Source organism: Sorex araneus, chromosome 4, assembly GCF_027595985.1.
Source record: "Sorex araneus isolate mSorAra2 chromosome 4, mSorAra2.pri, whole genome shotgun sequence".
Taxonomy (NCBI): domain Eukaryota; kingdom Metazoa; phylum Chordata; class Mammalia; order Eulipotyphla; family Soricidae; genus Sorex; species Sorex araneus.
This window is the reverse complement of record NC_073305.1, coordinates 194,900,093-194,919,402: the sequence shown is the minus strand read 5'-3', so window position 1 is coordinate 194,919,402 and position 19,310 is coordinate 194,900,093. Positions and strand designations below refer to the sequence as shown.

At 42.7% G+C, this 19,310-nt stretch overlaps 1 pseudogene; it reads left to right on the top strand.

Moving 5' to 3' along the window:
- The first annotated feature begins 5,697 nt into the window (after positions 1-5,697).
- LOC129404391 (olfactory receptor 2AE1-like) lies at positions 5,698-6,632 on the top strand (annotated as a pseudogene).
- Positions 6,633-19,310: the final 12,678 nt, after the last annotated feature.

Here is a 19,310-nt window from a genome sequence, read left to right as displayed (position 1 = left end):
GAGGCCACACCCCTTTTAAGACCACGCCCCTTTCAGGCCACGCCCCCGTTTCTTCCTAGCAGGGGCTCCTGGGACAATGGTCCCAGGAAAGCCGGGGCGGTGGGACGCGGGAAGTGGCGGCTGCAAGGGTCCCAAGTCCCGGCGGCCGCGTGGGAACCAGGGGCGCACTTGGGAGGCGTGGCTGGGAGTCTCCTGATTACCTGGGAAAAGGCCGGGTTGGAGGGAGCTGGGCGGACGGGAAAGCCGGGGCGCTGGGACGCGGGAAGTGGCGGCGGCAAGGGTAACAGAGGCTTTTAGCAAGGTTGCCACTATGGTCGTCATTTGTTTCTCAATAGCCTATGCCTGTAACAAAAGGACATGTCAATCTGCATTTGTATGTGGGTCCAGACACCATTTCCCCCAGCTGAAAAAGGTATAAGTAGTAGCTGCTAGTAGAATAAACTCTCTCTTCCTCCTTGCTGCTTTCTGTGTCTGTGTCTGTTCATTCCGCTGTGTCTCCTCCTTAGCCCCACAAAGGGTCCTTCCTGCTGGTCACGACACGGGACCCCACAATTTGCCCTCTTTTGTAGCAGCCAAATTATTTTCTGAAGAATACACATTCTTCTATTTTTGTTTCAAAATGTAAACATATATAAAAATAAACTAATAAAAAAAATGTAAACATATAACTTGGGATGCATCAGGTCTCAGGAGAGGTTTATGAGGAAAATGACAAAGAATTATAGAGTGTCCATTTTGGTCATAATTTACACTTTCAGGTGTATTTCATTCTAAACAGCACTCACTCTGATTAGTATTTATGTGACAATTGTAATAAAGAGCGTTTGGGGAATTTGTCTGGTTAAGTATCATAATCTTTATTTTATTGACCTGATTCATATCCAGAGACTCATTTCTACCTGGGACATAGTTCTTGCTTTTTTTCCAGATATATAGGTATATTTGTGTGGGTCAATGTTGTTAGGGCACAGATCGAGATCTCCCTATAACGACAAAGAGACTACAGAGACTGCAAACAGCAAGCAGGGTTTATTGTAAGACTGGCTAGCCAGGGTCCAGCCGCCTACACGGACACGCAGGTCCAGCAGGTTGGGCAAAAGACCCCGAGCTTCTCCAAAGGAGATCTTATATAGGCCTTCCCCGGCCGTTACAGCAGAGCCCGCACATTTCATAGCCAATAGATTTATAATATTGCAAACTTTCTTAACCAATCCATTTAAAAGGACATCACTCCTTAGCCTATGGTTTTAGAGATCAGTATTCTCGCCAATATTCAGGAATGTCCCGGTTCTGGGGGCAGTCCTAGGTCTTGTGATACAGGTCATGTGATATGGGTCTGGTTATCTGGTCTGACCACCACTCTTCTTGTGAACCGGGGTGCCTGTATCTGAATTCCTTGCTCAGGGGCAGAAAATCAAGTTATTCTGGAATGCGGGCTCCTGTAAAAAGAGTCTTAAGAAAGCTAAATAGATTCCTGTGGTCTGTCCTGGGCCAGATCCTCACAAATGTGACATTGATACACACCTCTTTGACCACACTTATTCACCAAATATAGGCAATATCAAGCTGTCTCTGCACTCAACAATCTCAAGTAAAACGCTTCCCCCAGTTTCATATTTTCCCAAGTAGGGGATATAAAACAAACTACCTCTTCACCAATAGTCATATACAAAATCCCTTATTTATCAATTATATTTATCAATTAATTCTGAATTGATTCCATTTCTATCCCCCTTTATATATTTTGCTAAGTATTCAGATATGAGTTATCTATAAATAACAAAATTTATGTTAAAAATTATGGTTGGGGGAAGACAGCAAAAATAAGTGACACACATATATGTCTTATCAAAACTGGGAAATGCATGTAGTTGTTGCATTTTAGTTTCTGCAGCTGCTCAGGTTTTATTGTTGGTGTTATTCCTCTGTTCTTTGACAATCCATTCCTTAATCCCTTTGTCCACAGTTACCCATACTCTCTTTTTTCTGGTTGGATGATCCAGGTCTTCATTCCTGAAGTATGAGTGCCACTAACTGTTCTGTGTGTATGATTGTTTGTTATTTTTATGCTAACTTTCATCTCAGTACTTTGGATTACAGAAAAGAACCCTAGAAAGATGCCTGCATTCCAGGATGTTACTTATCTCCAACCCAATTTCAATTAACTAGAATAATTCATACTCATGCTTCTATGATCTCCTAAATTACACTGATCTGAAAGAAAGTATTTTCAACTAGCTGTTGCTATAATTATACCTTAAAGGTCTTTCGTTTGTTCTGTCAAATCATGTTTCAGGATGATAGAGAATATTTTAAGACCAGAGAACCACATGATCAGGGAACAAGTCACAGTCATCAGACATTGTGAAGTGAGTTCTTAATCAGAAGCAATGCTTCATGGAATGTCATTATGGCGAACAAAACATTCCACTGATCCATGGCTTGTACTGTGACAGAAGCACTGCACTCAAAAGAGACAAATACATTTCCAGGAAAAGATGTCTCTTGCAGTTACAGTCTCTTCCCTGATAGCAAGCTCCCATGCACTCAGTAACTGGCTGATGCCTACAGGAATTATTTCATATCTGGGATAATTGTTGTTCTCTGCAACGTGCAGATTGGGATTCCAGCAGAGTCCAGTGAGATTGCTTGGGTGAGTGGAAGTCCATGTTGCTGGGCACTTACACAGCCTCCTCCCAGTGCCATGGTTATATTGTTTTGAGGATTAACAAGAGTGACTAGAAAGAGCTCTGATGGACATCCATATCGATATGCTTGTGCTTCCGTATGGGAGCCATTATACATAAAATCATAGAGACTATTTCTTCCTTGTTTCCATCTGAGTATATTATAAGTATGTATACCATTTTTTGTTTTTAAGTTATAGATAATCAAGACAAGACAAGAATAAATGTCATGAATAAGACAGGACAAGAAGAACATCAACCAAAGATAATTCACATACTTTGTATTATCTTCTGGGAAAGACAATATTATATTTTGTTCATATGTAGAATAGTTGTGTTAGGAAAAAAGGATGAACTGATTATGTTTATTTTGAGATGACATATGGTTGAAGGAGATGTGTGTTTTTGAATGTGTGTTTGTGTGTATGTGTCCCAGTTTGGCATGAAATGGCTCAAAAATCTTTGCAGTATTTTTATCTGACTACAGCAAGTTACATTTCCCAGAATCCTGTTTATTTTTTTGTTTGTTTGAATGATTTTTTCTGGTTCAGGTGAGCACAGGGAGATGCTTGAAGGGATTCAGAGGGCAGAAAGGACACAGTATTTCTGTCATTTCCACTCCTTGCTGCCCATCTTCCGTCCCAACTCATTGGTGTTGAATAGCAGCGAGCTCTGCCAATACACTCCCCTCCCCTGGGTGCTTTTCATCTCTCCTACCACCGATCAGTGTTTTTTGCCCAATTATAAGGGCCCTTCTTCTGTGTGATAACCACAGCAACAAGTGAGGGGCAGTACAAACTGGTCTAGTCTGCCCTAGATGATGATATCTCATACTCGGGGGCTCCAGAATGTCCTTGATCTATCACACAGATTCATCATCCCTTCCCGTTGCCAGCCCCACGGAATCTCAGCTCTAGCACCAGACACAGAAGTGACTGCATTGAAGGGGAAAGAGAGTGAGAGAGATAGAGGGAGAGAGAGAGGGAGAGAGAGAGAAAAAAAAGTTACCTGACATAGAGTAGAGGCAGGTAGGGTGAAATGCAGGGCATAGTGCGAGGAAAACTGGGGATATTGGTGGTGGGAAATGGATACTGGTGGAGGGATGAATGTTGGAACATTGTATGTCTGGAAACCAATCATGAGTAGCTTTTTAATGGTCTACCTCACAGAGATTCAATTAAGAGAAATGACTGCATTACATAGAGTCTTAACCAGATCACAGTCCCTACAGGTAAACTTCAGTGTATACTATTAAATGAATACATAAAATGAGTATTTACTTTGTTTTTTGGTTTTGGGACACAGCACTGTGCTCGGTGAGTATTCCTGGCTTTGTGCTCAGAGATCACTCCTGATGGTGTTTGGGGGACTAGATGGGGTGTGGACATTGAACCTGTATTGGCCAGATGGAGGGCAAGTGCCATATCCACTCTACAATCCCTCCAGTCACAAATATTCAAGATTTCTCAGTGGTTCAATTTTCAGGTTGAGTCCTGATTGATATAATAAGCAAAAAATGTATGTGTGTAGTTTTAATGCACAGAACACATATAAAATTAATATGCATATATATATGCTTAGAAATTCTATTATATATGGGTTTCTGCATGTATAAATGTGTACATGTTTGTATATATATATATAGTTCATGTTTAATGATAAGGAACTAGTTGAAGTTTGGTACTTTAGAGTTTATAAACTTGGGTGGAAGTCTGGAGGCAGCTTTTGGTTGCTAAAGCCCTAGGAACCAGCACCGGGAACAGCAGGTACACTGGAGCACTGGTAGAGCATCCCCCTGCATGGAACTGAGAGCATCCTTCAAACACTGGATGGTGTGACCTGAGACCCAATTGAGTCCATAAACATGGGGATTTCATTATTTTAATTTTTAAAATTTTATTGAATTACCGTGAGATAGTTACAAGCTTTCATGTTTGGGTTACAATCTCACAATGATCAAACACCTATCCCTCCACCAGTGCACATTCCCCACCACCAATATCCCAGATGTACCCCTCCTTTCCCACCATCCCCCTGCCTTTAAGGCAGACAATTTTCCCCATACTCTCTCTCTACTTTAGGGCATTGTAGCTTGCAACACAGTCACTGAGAAGTCATCATGCTTGGTCCATTATCTACTTTCGGCATGCATCTCCCATCCCAACTGGTTCCTCCAGCCATCATTTTCTTAGTGATCCTTTCTATATTCCATCTGCCTTCTCCCCTCCACTCATGAAGCAGTCTTCCAGCTATGGGGCAATCCTCCTGGCCCTTGTATCTACTGTCCTTGGGTGTCAGCCTCATGTGATGCTACCCTACACTCCACAAATGAGTACCGTCCCTCTATGTCCTTCTCATTCTGACTCATTTCACTGAGCATAAAACTCTCCATGTTTATCCATTTATAAGAAAATTTCATTACTTCATCTCTCCTAACAGCTGCATAGTATTCCATTGTGTAGATGTACCAAAGTTTCTTTAACCAATCATCTGTTTTAGGGCACTCGGGTTGTTTCCAGATTTTGGCTATTGTGAACAGTGCTTCAATGAATATATAAGTACAGATGTCATTTCCACTGTGGTCTTTTGCATCCTTGGGATATGTTTCAGAAGTGGTATTGTGGGGTCATATGGAAGCCCAATTTCTAGGTTTTGAAAGATTGTGCATATTGTTTTCCAGAAAGGCTGGACCAGTTGGCATTCCCACCAACAGTGAAGGAGAATCCCTTTTCCCCCACTTCCATGCCAGCATTGGTTGCTTTTGTTCTTTTGAATGTGTGCCAGTCTCTGAAACACGGGAATTTCTGAATTTCATGTGAGAAAAACAAGTTAGGTTCTGTCTCTTTTTGTGATGTTTTAATTTAGAACTGTTATATAATAAGAGAAACACTCTCCTTTCAAAATTTTCAGAATAAAACGTACCTGGTGTTATGTTTATCTGAGATTTCTGATATATATACATATATAATTTTTATCTCCACTTCCAGTGTCCACAGGACTCGGCAGGGCAATGAGGCAGAGCAATCAGTCCTTGCTGGCCGATTTCATCCTCGAGGGGCTCTTCAATGACTCCCTCTTCCACGTCTTTCTTTTCTCCTTGACCCTGGTGGTCACCCTTGTTGCTGTGAGTGGCAACTCCCTGACCATCCTCCTCATCTGTGCTGACCCCCGGCTGCACACCCCCATGTACTTCCTGCTCAGACAGCTCTCCCTCATGGACCTCATGCATGTCACCACCAACATCCCCAAGATGGCTACCAACTACCTGTTGGGCAGGAAGTCCATCTCCTTCATGGGCTGTGCTACCCAGCACTTCCTCTACTTGGCAGTGGGAGGGGCTGAGTGTGTGCTTCTGACTCTCATGTCCTATGACCGTTATGTTGCCATCTGTCACCTACTGCATTATGCTGTTATCATGAGCAGGAGGGTGGCTCTGATGATGGCTGTCACGTCATGGTTGGGAGCATCCATGAACTCCTTCATTCACACAATGATCTTGATGCACTAATCTTTCTGTGGGTCTCGAACAATCCACCACTTCTACTGTGAGTTTCCTGCTGTTGTGCAATTGGTATGCAGAGACATCACTGAGTATGAGAGGACTGTTTATATCAGTGACATCCTGTTCTTACTCTTCCCAATTCTCTTAGTCTCTACCTCCTATGGCTTCATCATACACAGTGTCATTCAGATGAGATCTGCAGGGAGTAAGAGAAATGCTTTTGCCACTTGTAACTCTCATCTGACTGTGGTTTCTCTCTGGTTTGGTACCTGCATCTTCTCATATATGAGACCTAGGTCTCAGCCACTCCACTGCAAGATAAGGTTGGTTCTGTGTTATATAACATCATCACCCCGGCATTGAATCCTCTGATTTATACTCTCTGCAATAAGGATGTGGCTAAGGCTGTGAAGAGAGTGCTGGGGAGATATGTGGTCATTTAAAGACTCTAGTTGTAATTGCCTTGCATACTGAGTAGAATACTGTAATATTCTCAATTTGGATAAGCCTTAAGCTTTTAGAGTTCAATATCAAGATGTCCTCCAGTTGCTTAAAAGTAAGGTGGTAAATACACAATTCTTGAATTCTAACTTGGTTTTCGGAATATAAGTCTCACAGACTATCATGTTGTTTGTTTGTGCCATTCTACTAAACTTGTCCTTCATATTGGCAGCATAAAGCACAATAAGTCTTAACTTCTTTTTGTGTTTTGTTTTTGGGTCACACCCAGTGATCTTTAGGTATTACTCCTGGCTCTGCACTTAGGAATCACTCCTGGCATTGCTCAGGAGACTATATGAGATGCTGGGGATTGAACCAAGGTCAGCTGCATGGAAGGCAGATGCCCCACTCTCTGTACTATCTCTCTGGCCCATGTTTTTATTTATAAACAATTTTTAAGGTTGGAAAACCCAAAAGAACCTGGGGAGTAGGGTCACACACATTTTTATGTAGCCCTTTAGACACATATAAATCTATGGCCATACCAAAAGTTAAAGTTTTCAGATATTTTATTTTATTACAAGTGCTTTTACAAATCTTGAGAGACAGGTGAAGCCGAAAATACTAGTTATGTTTTTTAAAAGTTGGAGTCTGAGTTTTTGTGTCTCATGAGTTCAAGCTCATGGTTGAAGGAATGAGAAAAGCTCCTCTTTGGGGGGCATCAAATCCAGCGATGCACAGGGGTTACTCCTGGCTCATGAACTCGGCAATTAACTCCTAGCAGTGCTCAGGGGACCATAATGGATGCTGCAAATTGAACCCAGGTTGGCTGCATGCAAGGCAAACATTCCACCAGCTGTTCTATCACTCCAGCGTCAAGAAATGCCCCTTCTAAGGCCCTAATTCTACTGATGACTTAATCATCTCCCAAAGGCCCTCACCTCCAATATTGGGGATTAACTTAAGACATAAGATTTAGTGAGAGATAGTACAGCGAGTAGGTGCTTGACTTGGGCATGCCCAGGTTTGTCCCAGGAATCCCATGTGGTCCTCTGAGCACCACAGAGAATAATTTCTTAATTGCTGAATGCAGAGCCAGTAGTAGTTGCCAGGTTGGCCGCAAACAAAACAAAACTGAAAAAAGAAACACCCCAAATAAAAACCCATAAAAGTTTTTCTGTCACACAAAGATTCAGTGAACAGTTCAGAAAGGCCAATATAGAAACAATTTAGATAGTTTTGAATGAGAATTTACAGTGGCAACGACAATCTATTGTCAGGTTCTTGGCCAGTCGACCCTGGCAAACTATGGTAGGATCCCCCAGCCATCGAACTTACTCCGTATAGGAGAGGGAGTGGGAGAGGGAGAAGTCTCTGCCCGGACTCTCTGTGCACCACGGCCTCCCCCTCCGCCACCACTGAGCAAGAACCACACAGAGTGGGGAGAGTTGGTGGTCAAGCAACTCTCATTTTATTGGCTCTTACACACTGATTTTTATAGTCAAACTTTAGGGTGGTGTGGATACTATGGACAACTGGTTATCAACTCTTGACATAAACATTTTGCTGGGCCCTTTACAGATGTTAGCTAATGATTTCTGTTCCCTGCCTCTCAAGGTCAGGCATGCTAGCTTCAGAAAAGTGGTGACTTTCAAGTTTCATTCTATTATCTCCTCAACCAGGGCACCTTTCTGGGTGGAGTGCTGGCACAGGGCCTTAAGGGTCAGGCCTGTGTTAGGTGTCCTCCTCTGAGGTCTTTCTCATCTCTGGCTCTCCGACCTAGTGTTTCTCCCTGCATTGTGGCTGTGTGGCACACTCACCCACTCCTTCCATGGCCACCAGCACCCAAGCTGCATCTCCTGGTCGAGGGTCTGCAAGTTTATCTATTGCACGGGTGAGCATCACCACGGCCCCAAATCTGGTTCTTATCATCTGAACAAGGCGGTTTATAATACATGGCCCAAGTGTTACAAGTAGCAATAACAAAATGTCCGGTCTAGCCAGGGAAGACACAAGTGTGGTAAGCCAGGGTGGCATGCTAAACCATCTCTCAAACCATCCTTCTTCTGCCTCAAGCTCCCTCTTTTGCTTAGCTAATCTATCTTTCTGCATAGCCATAGAATCACATACAACTCCAGTATGGTCATCTTAAAAACAACACTCTTCCCCTAATGCGGTGCAAAACAGCCACCCCCGCCCCCCACATTGCAACATTAACAAGCCCAGTCTTTTCCTGTTCTGCAACACCACTTCTGACAGGGACGTCAGCGATTTCTCAAGATTATTGATGGAAGTCTCGATCCTCTCCAAGTACTCATCGATGGCTGCTAGGAGGGATGAGAATCTTCTCTGCTTTGTAGCGAGTGAAGCGATACCGGACCCGGCTCCTGCCAGTCCAATTCCAAACAGCATAGTTATGGTTTGAGTGGTTATCACCTACCTCTTCTGAATGTACTGGTGGGTTATCAGTGGGGGTAGAGAGTCTCCTTCATAGTAAAGGATTCGGGGAGCAGAGTAACCATCACACAAAATTCATCCAATTTTTTAATAACAGCAGTGGACAAGGAGTTAACCCAGTACAAGAACATGCCCACCACCCGGATGGAGGTGGAATCATTCATTTTTCTGATCCAATATTGGTTCCTACCCCATTGGCTCACAGATGCTGCTGTTCTATTGGGATTGTGCCAAAACAGAGTCCCTTCCCCCTAACTCCCTGTATGGTGATTTTCCCCTCTATCATCTCCCCAAGCACATTGCTTTGAGTTAGGCTCATTGGAGAAGATGACTTTGCCATTTAATCCAATGGCATCATAAAAGGTAGGACGTGCAGTAAGACATAGCCAGCAGGAACAGGTTAAGTTTGGGGCTGAAGCATTAAGGAGTTCATAACTACCTTCTACCATGTTAATCATGGGAGCTCGCCAGGAGGGTTTTGGGGTGGTTGATTTAGAAATAAGGTTTGAGGCTTCCCGCGGCTGCCGGGCTCCCCGAAGTCCTGCAGCCGCACCCGGCCCCCTCTTCCAGCCTGGCTCCCTAATACCGGCCCTCTCACCGGGTACTGAGACCACCCCCCACGCCACGCCTCCCCAGTCCCCGCTTCCCGCGCATGCTGGGCTCCCCGACGTCTTGCAGCCACCCCGCTCCGCATCCCAAGACCCCACCAGGAAGATACTGGGGCCATGGCCTGTATCTCAGTGGGTGTGGTCTCAAAATGGGCGTGGCCTTCCGTCAGAGCAGCGGCCGCAGTTATTATTTTTTACCTTAGAACAATAGGTATTGTCTATTTCTTTGAAAATCAATTTAGCCATCTCAACCACTTATGCACAATACCTACTAGCTTAGTTTAACTTTATAAAAGCTATCAGTGAATAAGGGAAACTTAGCACAACCAGAGCCCCTTATTCCCACAACAAGAGGGAATAGGAATAAATAACTACAAAGTTCCAACCCTACAGTTCCGTAACAATATGAAGAAGCAGCGAAAATCCCCTCCACGAAGAGAGGGAGAAGAAAAGATTCCAGAAACATCAACAGGGGCTACTCACATCTACAACCTCTCAGATAAAGAATTAAGAGAGGAAATCTGGAGGAGAGTCGACGTACCCCAAGCAACCATGGAACAGACATCCAGTAAATTAAGGGAGGATATGAATGAAGCACTGGAACGGTCTACCAAGAAAATGCAGGAAGAAATGAGAGCAGAAATTTCAAAACTACGAACGGAAGTCACACAAATAAAGGAATCAGTAGATGAATTAAAAATCTCTGTAGATGCCCTCAACAATAGAATTACTACAGCCGAAGACAGAATCAGCGACCTTGAAGATGAGCTGCAGAAAGCTTATAGACAACAACACATCATGGCGAAAGACCTCAAAATGGCTATAGAGCGAATCAGAGTCCTTAGGGATGACTTCAAGAGGAACAACATAAGAATGACTGGAGTACCAGAAGCACAGGGAAGTAACCTCAGTGAAAAAAACACAGTCAAAGACATCATTGCTAAGAAATTCCCATAGCTGGAGAAGGCAGGCATCCAGATCCAAGGAGTCCGAAGAGTACCAGCAAAAAGAGACCCAAATAAAAAGACTCCATGGCATATCATAGTCAGAATGACGGATGCTAAGGATAGAGACACAATTCTGCAAGCAGCAAGGTCAAAGAAGGAAATCACATACAAAGGAAAACCCTCAGATTTACAGCAGACTTGTCAGAGGAAACCCTCCGAGCCCGAAGACAATGGTGGGACATAGTGAAAAAACTAAACGAAATGAATGCCTCACCAAGAATACTTTATCTGGCTAAACTCTCACTCAAACTCGAAGGAACCATACACTATTTCTTCGATAGACAACAGCTCAGGAACTTCATTGACTCAAAACCAAACTTGAAAGAAGGTCTAAAGGGGCTACTGTAAGACAAGGAGGAGCCCCATAAGAACAACAAATCCCACAGAAAGATGAGACAAAACCCCATCACAGTAATCTCTCTCTCAACGTCAAAGGCCTAAATGCACCTATCAAGAGACACAGAGTGGCAAAATGGATAAGGAAATTAAACCCAACATTCTGCTGCCTGCAAGAAACACACCTGAACAAACAGAGTAAACATAGACTCAAAGTCAAAGGAGGGAAAACAATCCTGCAAGCAAACAACTCCCTTAAAAAAGCTGGAGTGGCCATCCTAGTATCCAACAACATAGATTTCAGGTTGAAAAAGATTAAAAGGGACAGCGAAGGTCATTTTCTATTTATCAAAGGGATATGTACAACAGGAAGAAATCACACTCTTAAACGTATATTTCCTAATGAACGACTGGCTAAATATTTAAAACAACTCCTAACAGACTTCAAAGGGGACATCACTAACAGCACAATAGTAGTCGGAGACTTAAATACCGCCTTATCACCTCTAGATAAATCAACAAGAACAAAACTCAGCAAAGAAACACTGACTCTGAAAGAAGAAATTGAAGAGAGAGGCCTAATAGACCTAAACAGGGCTTTACACCCCAAAAAGAAAGAATACACATTCTTTTCCAGTGCACACGGAACATTTTATAAAATAGACCATGTACTGGGCCCCAGAACATACCTCAATAGAATCGGAAAAATAGAAATTGTATCAAGCATCTTTTCAGACCATGATGTGCTGAAGATAGAAGCTAACCACTCACCGACATGGAGAACCAAATCAAACACCTGAAATTAAACAACTCAATGTTGAACAATAAGTGGGTCAGGAAGGAAATCAAGGAAGAAATCAAAAGATACTTAGAAACAAATGAGAATGAAGACACGAGCTACCAAAACCTATGGGAAGCAGCTAAAGCCCTGTTAAGGGGAAAATTTATAGCTCTCCAAGAATTGCTCAGGAAGGAGGAAAGGGCCCACATATATAGCTTGACTTCACGGCTCAAGACCTTAGAAAAGGACCAGAAAAAGGAACCCAAACCAGACGGAAGGAAAGAAATAATAAAAACTAGAGCAGAAATTAATGACATCGAAACAAAAAAAAATCTGAAAGATCAATGAAACAAAGAGCTGGTTCTTCGAGAAAATAAATAAGATTGATAAACCGGTAGCAAGACTCACAAAGGAAGAGAGAACCCTAATAAATTGAATCAGAAATGAAGAAGGGGAGATCATAACAGGAACCAGTGAGATTCAAAAGATCATTAGAGACTACTTTGAAGGTCTATACGCCACAAAACAAGAGAACCCAAAAGAAATGGATGAATTCCTTGATTCCTACAATCTCCCAAGACTGAACAAAGAAGACTTGGAATACCTATTTAGACCCATTAATGTTAAGGAAATTGAAACTGTAATAAAAAATCTCCCCAACAACAAAAGCCCAGGCCCAGATGGTTTCACTGGTGAATTCTTCCAAACATTAAAAGAAGACCTGTTGGCAGTTCTCCTCAAGCTTTACCAGGAAATTGAAAAAGTTGGAACTCTCCCAAACAGTTTCTATGAAGCATACATCTCCCTAATACCAAAAGCAAATAAAGATACCACTAAGAAAGAAAATTATAGACCAATATCCCTGATGAACACCGATGTGAAGATCCTCAACAAAATATTAGCAAATAGGATCCAACAACTCATCAAAAAGATCATATGTTATGACCAAGTAGGATTCATCCCGGGGATGCAAGGATGGTTTAACATTCGGAAATCAATCAACATAATCCATCATATCAACAAAAGTAAAGAAAAGAACCATATGATTATATCAATAGATGAAGAGAAAGCATTTGACAAGATCGAACATCCGTTCATGATGAAAACCCTCACCAAAATGAGGTTTGGAGCAACTTTCCTCAAGATAGTCGAAGCCATCAACCACAAGCCTATGGCAAGCATTATCCTCAACGGGGAAAAACTAAGGGTCTTTCCTCTAAGATCAGGTACAACACAAGGATGCCCACTCTCACCACTTCTCTTCAATATAGTACTGGAAGTACTTGCGATAGCTATTAGACAAGAAAAAGAGACAAAGGGCATCCAGATAGGAAAGGAAGAAATCAAACTCTCACTATTTGCAGACAATATGATACTATATCTAGAGAAGCCTAAAGCCTCTACTAAGAAACTTTAGAAACAATAGACTTATACAGTAAAGTTGCAGGCTACAAAATCAATACCCAAAAATCCATGGCCTTCCTATATGCAAACAATGAGGCAGAGGATAGGGACATAAAAAAAGCAATCCCATTCACAATCGTGCCCCAGAAAATCAAGTACCTCGGAATCAGCTTAACCAAGGAAGTAAAAGACCTCTACAAAGAAAACTATAAAACGCTACTCCATGAAATAAAAGGGGACATGAGGAAATGGAAACATATCCCCTGATCGTGGATAGGGAGAATCAATATTGTCAAAATGGTAATACTCTCCAAAGCATTATACAGATTTAACGCGATCCCTATAAGGATACCCATGGCATTCTTCAAAGAAATGGATCAAGCAATCCTAAAATTCAGATGGAACAACAAACGCCCACGGATAGCTAAAACAATTCTTGGGAAAAAGACGATGGGAGGCATCACCCTCCCCAACCTCAAACTTTATTACAAAGCAGTAACAATTAAAACAGCATGGTACTGGAACATAGGCAGAGCCACAGATCAATGAAACAGGGTGGAATATCCCTACACACAACCCCAAATGTATGATCATCTAATCTTTGATAAGGGAGCAAGAGATGTGAAGTGGAGTAAGGAAAGCCTCTTTAACAAATGGTGCTGGCACAACTGGACAACCACATGTAAAAGAATGGGCTTAGACCTCGACCTGACACCATGCACAAAAGTCAGATCAAAATGGATTAAAGACCTCAACATCAGACAACAAACCATAAGGTACATTGAAAACAAGTCAGCAAAACCCTCCACGATATTGAAGATAAAGGCATGTCAAAGGTATGTCAGATGATATGCAACTGGCCAACCAAGTGGAAAAAGAGATCAACAAATGGGACTACATTAAACTAAAAAGCTTCTGCACCGCAAAAGATACAGTGACCAGAATTCAAAGACTATCTACAGAATAGGAAAGGAAATATACACAATACCCATCAGATAAGGGGTTGATATCAATGGTATATAAAGCACTGGTTGAACTCTACAAGAAGAAAACATCCAATCCCATCAAAAAATGGGGCGAAGAAATGAACAGAAACTTTCCCATGGAAGAGATACAAATGGCCAAAAGGCACATGAAAAAGTGCTCTACATCACTGATCATCAGGGAGATGCAGATTAAAACAACCATGAGATACCATCTCACACCACAGAGACTAGCACACATCCAAAAGAACAAAAGCAACCACTGTTGGAGAGGATGTGGGGAGAAAGGGACCCTTCTACACTGCTGGTGGGAATGCCGACTGGTTCTGCCCTTTTGGAAAACAATATGGACGATTCTCAAAAAATTAGAAATTAAGCTTCCATTTGACCCATCAATACCACTTCTGGGAATATATCCTGGAGAAGCAAAAAAGTATAGTTGAAATGACATCTGCACTTATATGTTCATCACAGCACTGTTTACAGTAGCCAGAATCTGGAAAAAACCCGAGTGCCCTAGAACAGATGACTGGTTGAAGAAACTTTGGTACATCTATACAATGGAATACTATACAGCTGTTAGAAAAAATGAGGTCATGAAGTTTGCATATAAGTGGATTAGCATGGAAAGTATCATGCTAAGTGAAATGAGTCAGAAAGAGAGATACAGACATAGGAAGATTGCACTCATCTGTGGAATATAGACTAACAGAGTAGGAGACTAACACCCAAGAATAGTAGAAATAAGTACCAGGAGGTTGACTCCATGGCTTGGAGGCTGGCCTCACATTCTGGGCAATACAGAGAAGGGAACACCAAGTAAAATGAATTTGGAAGCCATGGGGGGGGGGAGTGTGATGCCTGCCGAATGTAGACTAGAGACTGAACACAATGACCACTCAACACCTTTATTGCAAACCACAACACCTAATTAGAGAGAGAGAACAAAAGGGAATACCGTGCCACAGTGGCAGGGTGGAGTGGGGGGAGATGGGATTGGGGAGAGTAGGAGAGATGCTGGGTTTACTGGTGGTGGAGAATGGGCACTGGTGAAGGGATGGTTTCTCGAACTTTGTATGAGGTAAACATGAGCACAAAAATGTATACATCTGTAACTGTACCCTCACAGTGATTCACTAATTAAAAATAAATAAGTTTTTAAAAAAAGAAATAAGTTTTGAGTTGGGTGCTAATGTTCGAGCTCGAACCGGGGTATGTTCAGAAGTGGGCATTTGCGTTTGCTTCATAGTGGGGATCTGGGTAGGCCTGGGAGTGGGTATTTGTTTTTGCTTTGTAGCAAGGATTGGGGTAGGTCTGAGAGTGAGTAGCTTTGCAGAGGGCATGGGTGGCTTTGCAGGGGGTGCATGTAACCAGGCAGGGAGTGCAGGGACTGCATGGAGTGCCTTATTGGGGCCAACATTAGCAGGCAATTCAAGCGGTAAGACTCTAAGTTTCAGCATAAACACCACACCCAGGTCAGTACCTGTGGCATACAATCTAAGTTTCCAGGTATTTCCTGAGTATCAGCTGGTAGCCTTCTTCCCTATCTCAATAAAGCTCACTTCTACAGGTAAACACTTCCCCTACATTTTCCCCAATTTGTTCCAGCTCATTTCTTTGTAACCCTAAAAAGGTCATCCTAATATGGTGGCTGCCAGCCTATATGTCCAGTACTAACACAGTCCCAGCTTTTGCAAAAGTAGTCTGATACACCTTCACATTTCTCATGGTTTCTTGTTCCAAGGCACACAATAAAATAGTGCCTCTGGATCTCCATTTTAGACCCTGGACCTTGGCACCCATAGTCCACTGGCCTTGGGTCTTGGATAGACATATCCCACTCGTGCTCCATCAGGTACATAGTTCGAATCTAATTTTGGGGAACCAGGTGCCAACCAGATGTTGTTCTGTGATTGAGACCACCAGTCTGTTGCTCCTCACTTGGCTGAGCTCCCAGGTGAGATTGTACGGCTGATGTTCGGCAGCATCCATGGCGACCACAAGGAATATCATGGTCCAGAAGGGGATTGCCATCTAGAGATTAAGCAGAAGGGATATCTCCCTCAGGGGACCATCACACCCCTGGGTTTTGTCAGGATCTACATATTTGAGGATTCTTGCAGGCACCCAGATAGGTTGGGGCTCAGAAATAGGGAACACACACCCAAAACCTTGACCCGAGTTAATGAGTGGGTCTGGGCCTCTCCATTGCCCTGTGGAGGGATCTTTCCATCGGACCAGAATCTCTGGTTGTGCCTCATGTTGTTGCCAGTGCCGGTGAAAAGGCCTGCGGGAATCTTCTTTTGAAAAATGTAATATATTTAGTGTGAAGAGTGCAAGCCCTAACTGCTGGTCAGGGCTGGATCCTTCCTTTTGTTTTAAAACCTGTTTTTTCAGGGTTTGATTACATCACTGTACAATTGCTTGGCCCTGTGGGTTGTATAGGATACCGGTAAAATGCTGGATGTCCCATTTTTTCAGGAAATCCTGAAATGTTTTACTATTGAACAAGGGACATTATCAGTTTTAACTTTAGCTGGTAACCCCAGGGTGGCAAAGCACTGCAGCTAATGGTAGATGGCGTGCTTTGCCCTTTCTCCGGTGTGGGCAGTAGCCCAGCAGGCCTTAGAGCATGTATCCACACTCACAAAGTTGTATTTTAGTTTGTCAAATGATGCATAGTGGGTAACATCCTTTTGCCAAAGAGTGTTGGGCTTGAGCCCACTTGGGTTGACCCCAGGCACTTGCAAAAGCGGGAATTGTAAAAAGGGTTTGCAGGAGGCACAAGTCCTGACAATTCGCTTTAGTTCTGACACAGCTATATTTGGAAAATGCGCCTTCAGCCCTCTCCAATTAACGTGGGTAAGTTGATGTATGGCCTCAGCCTGATCTCCTGGCCTATCTTGCCACTTCTCTTAAGAGGCCAGTTGGTCTGCTTGGGAGTTTCCCTCAGATAACAGACCATGCAGTCCTTGGTGCCCTCTTAGGTGAAAGGAGGGTGTTCTCTTTTTTTGCAATTCAGTACTTGCCTGGATCATAAGCGGTGTAATGGGTTTGTCGTCTAGCCTGATATAAGAAAATGGTAGGCCTGGCAGTAAATTAGATACATATAAAGAATCTGTAAACAAGTTCATAGGCTGTGGAACTTTCTGTAAGGCTATGACCACAGCAAAGAGTTCTTTGTTTTGTGCTGAGCCATTGCACTCATATAAGTAAGAGATAACCTCAGCCCCTCTAATGATAATGGCTGCTCCTCTCTGTCCGCCATCGGTGCACACTTCCATACCACCCTTAATGGGTTTGTTTTGAAAAAAAGTAGGCTCTTTCCAATCTAGGCGGGAAAAGGCGGATACCCATCTATATGGCCCATAGTGGCAATCGATCTGTTTTTGGAACCCTTCAAGGGCTACTGCCACCCTATCATTGTTATGCATTACCCATTGCAGGTCTCCAAGCCGGGAGGGAACAAATAATGTATGTAGCCCTTGGACATAATGCAAAAGTGCTAGGTCCCTGCCTCATTGGATTAGGTCAGCCATCTGATCCCTAGGGGAATAAACTCTGGGACATCCCCCAAGTGACAGGTGTACCCACTGGAGGGGGTCTCCTTCCTGGACGATTACTGCTAACAGAGTTCCTTTGCCTGCAATTATCCAGAGCTCTAGCTCTTTTTTGGAGTCAAACCTGCTCACAGAAGCTCTGTCCAAAATTCTCTGAACCTCTCCTAGCGCAGCTGTTTTCGTAGGCCCTCCCTAGTTCAATAACATCTGCCAGCTCTCGTCCTCTCAATGCTGAGAACAAGGGGCAAGCTGTCCTGAGGAGACAGGGATCCACACCCAGAGCCATATAACTGTCCTAAGAGTCTTTGCAACTCAGGGAGAGTATAGGATTCCTGTACACTGAGATAGGGCTTTAGAGGAGTAGCATGGTCGAGCCAGAGAGTAGTGCCAAGGATGGAAAAAGGGGCCGCCTTTTGTACCTAATCACTATTTTCAAATGTCATGATAATATGCAGAGGGAAAATGTAAGAACTCTTAAAAAGCTTCTAGAAATGATGAACAAGTGCAGAAAGGTATCAGATTACAAAATCAATTGCCAAAAATCTGCTGCATTTCTACACAGAAACATAATATCGGAGGAAGAGAGAATAACAAAACAATTCCATTTCTATTTAAAAAGAATTAAACACCTTGAAGAGAAAATAAAGTGAAATTCATCAGTTATACAGTTGGGGTGGGGGGCGGGGGGTATACCGGGGATTTTGGTGGTGGAATATGGGCACTGGTGAAGGGATGGTGTTTGAATACGGTATAACTGAGCCATAAACCTGAGAACTCTGTAACTTTCCACATGGTCATAAAATTTTTTAAAAAATAAAAATTAAAAAAAATAAAAAGAACAAAATTTCATCACGAAAGTAAAATATATGGACCTCGAAGAGTTAACAATCTATTGAAGAAACCTGAAGAAAGTGAAGAAATGAAAGGACATCCTGTTTTCTTGGATTGAAAGAATGAACATTTAATTTTAGTTAGTTTTTACTTTCTTTCTTTCTTTTTGTGTCACACCCAGCGATGCTCAGGGCTTACTCCTGGCTTTGCCCTCAGGAATCACTCCTGGCAGTGCTTGGGGGACCACATGGGATGCCGGGGATAGAACCCGCATGCAAGGCAAATGCCCTACCCACTGTGCTATGGCTCTGGCCCCAGAATGAACATTTTAAAGTAGTCTTATTACCTCTCCATAATCAGAGTCAGTAAGTAGAATCTCTATGAAATTTTTAGTGGCATTTAATTTTTAAATAAACAGAACAAACAGTACTACAATTTGTATGCAGACATAAAAAGAACACAATTGGTCAAAGCCATCTTGAGCAAAGAAAACAAAAACAGAGACTTCCTATGCCCAGAATTCAAGATTCTAAAAGACCCTCCCTTCAGTTATCCAAACAATATGGTTATTGCAAGAAATCTGTAACACAGATAAAAGAAAATTGCAAGAAATCTGTCACGCACATGAAAGGAAAAGAACTGAGAGTCCAGAAATCAACACACACACACACACACACACACACACACACACACACACACACACACATGAACAG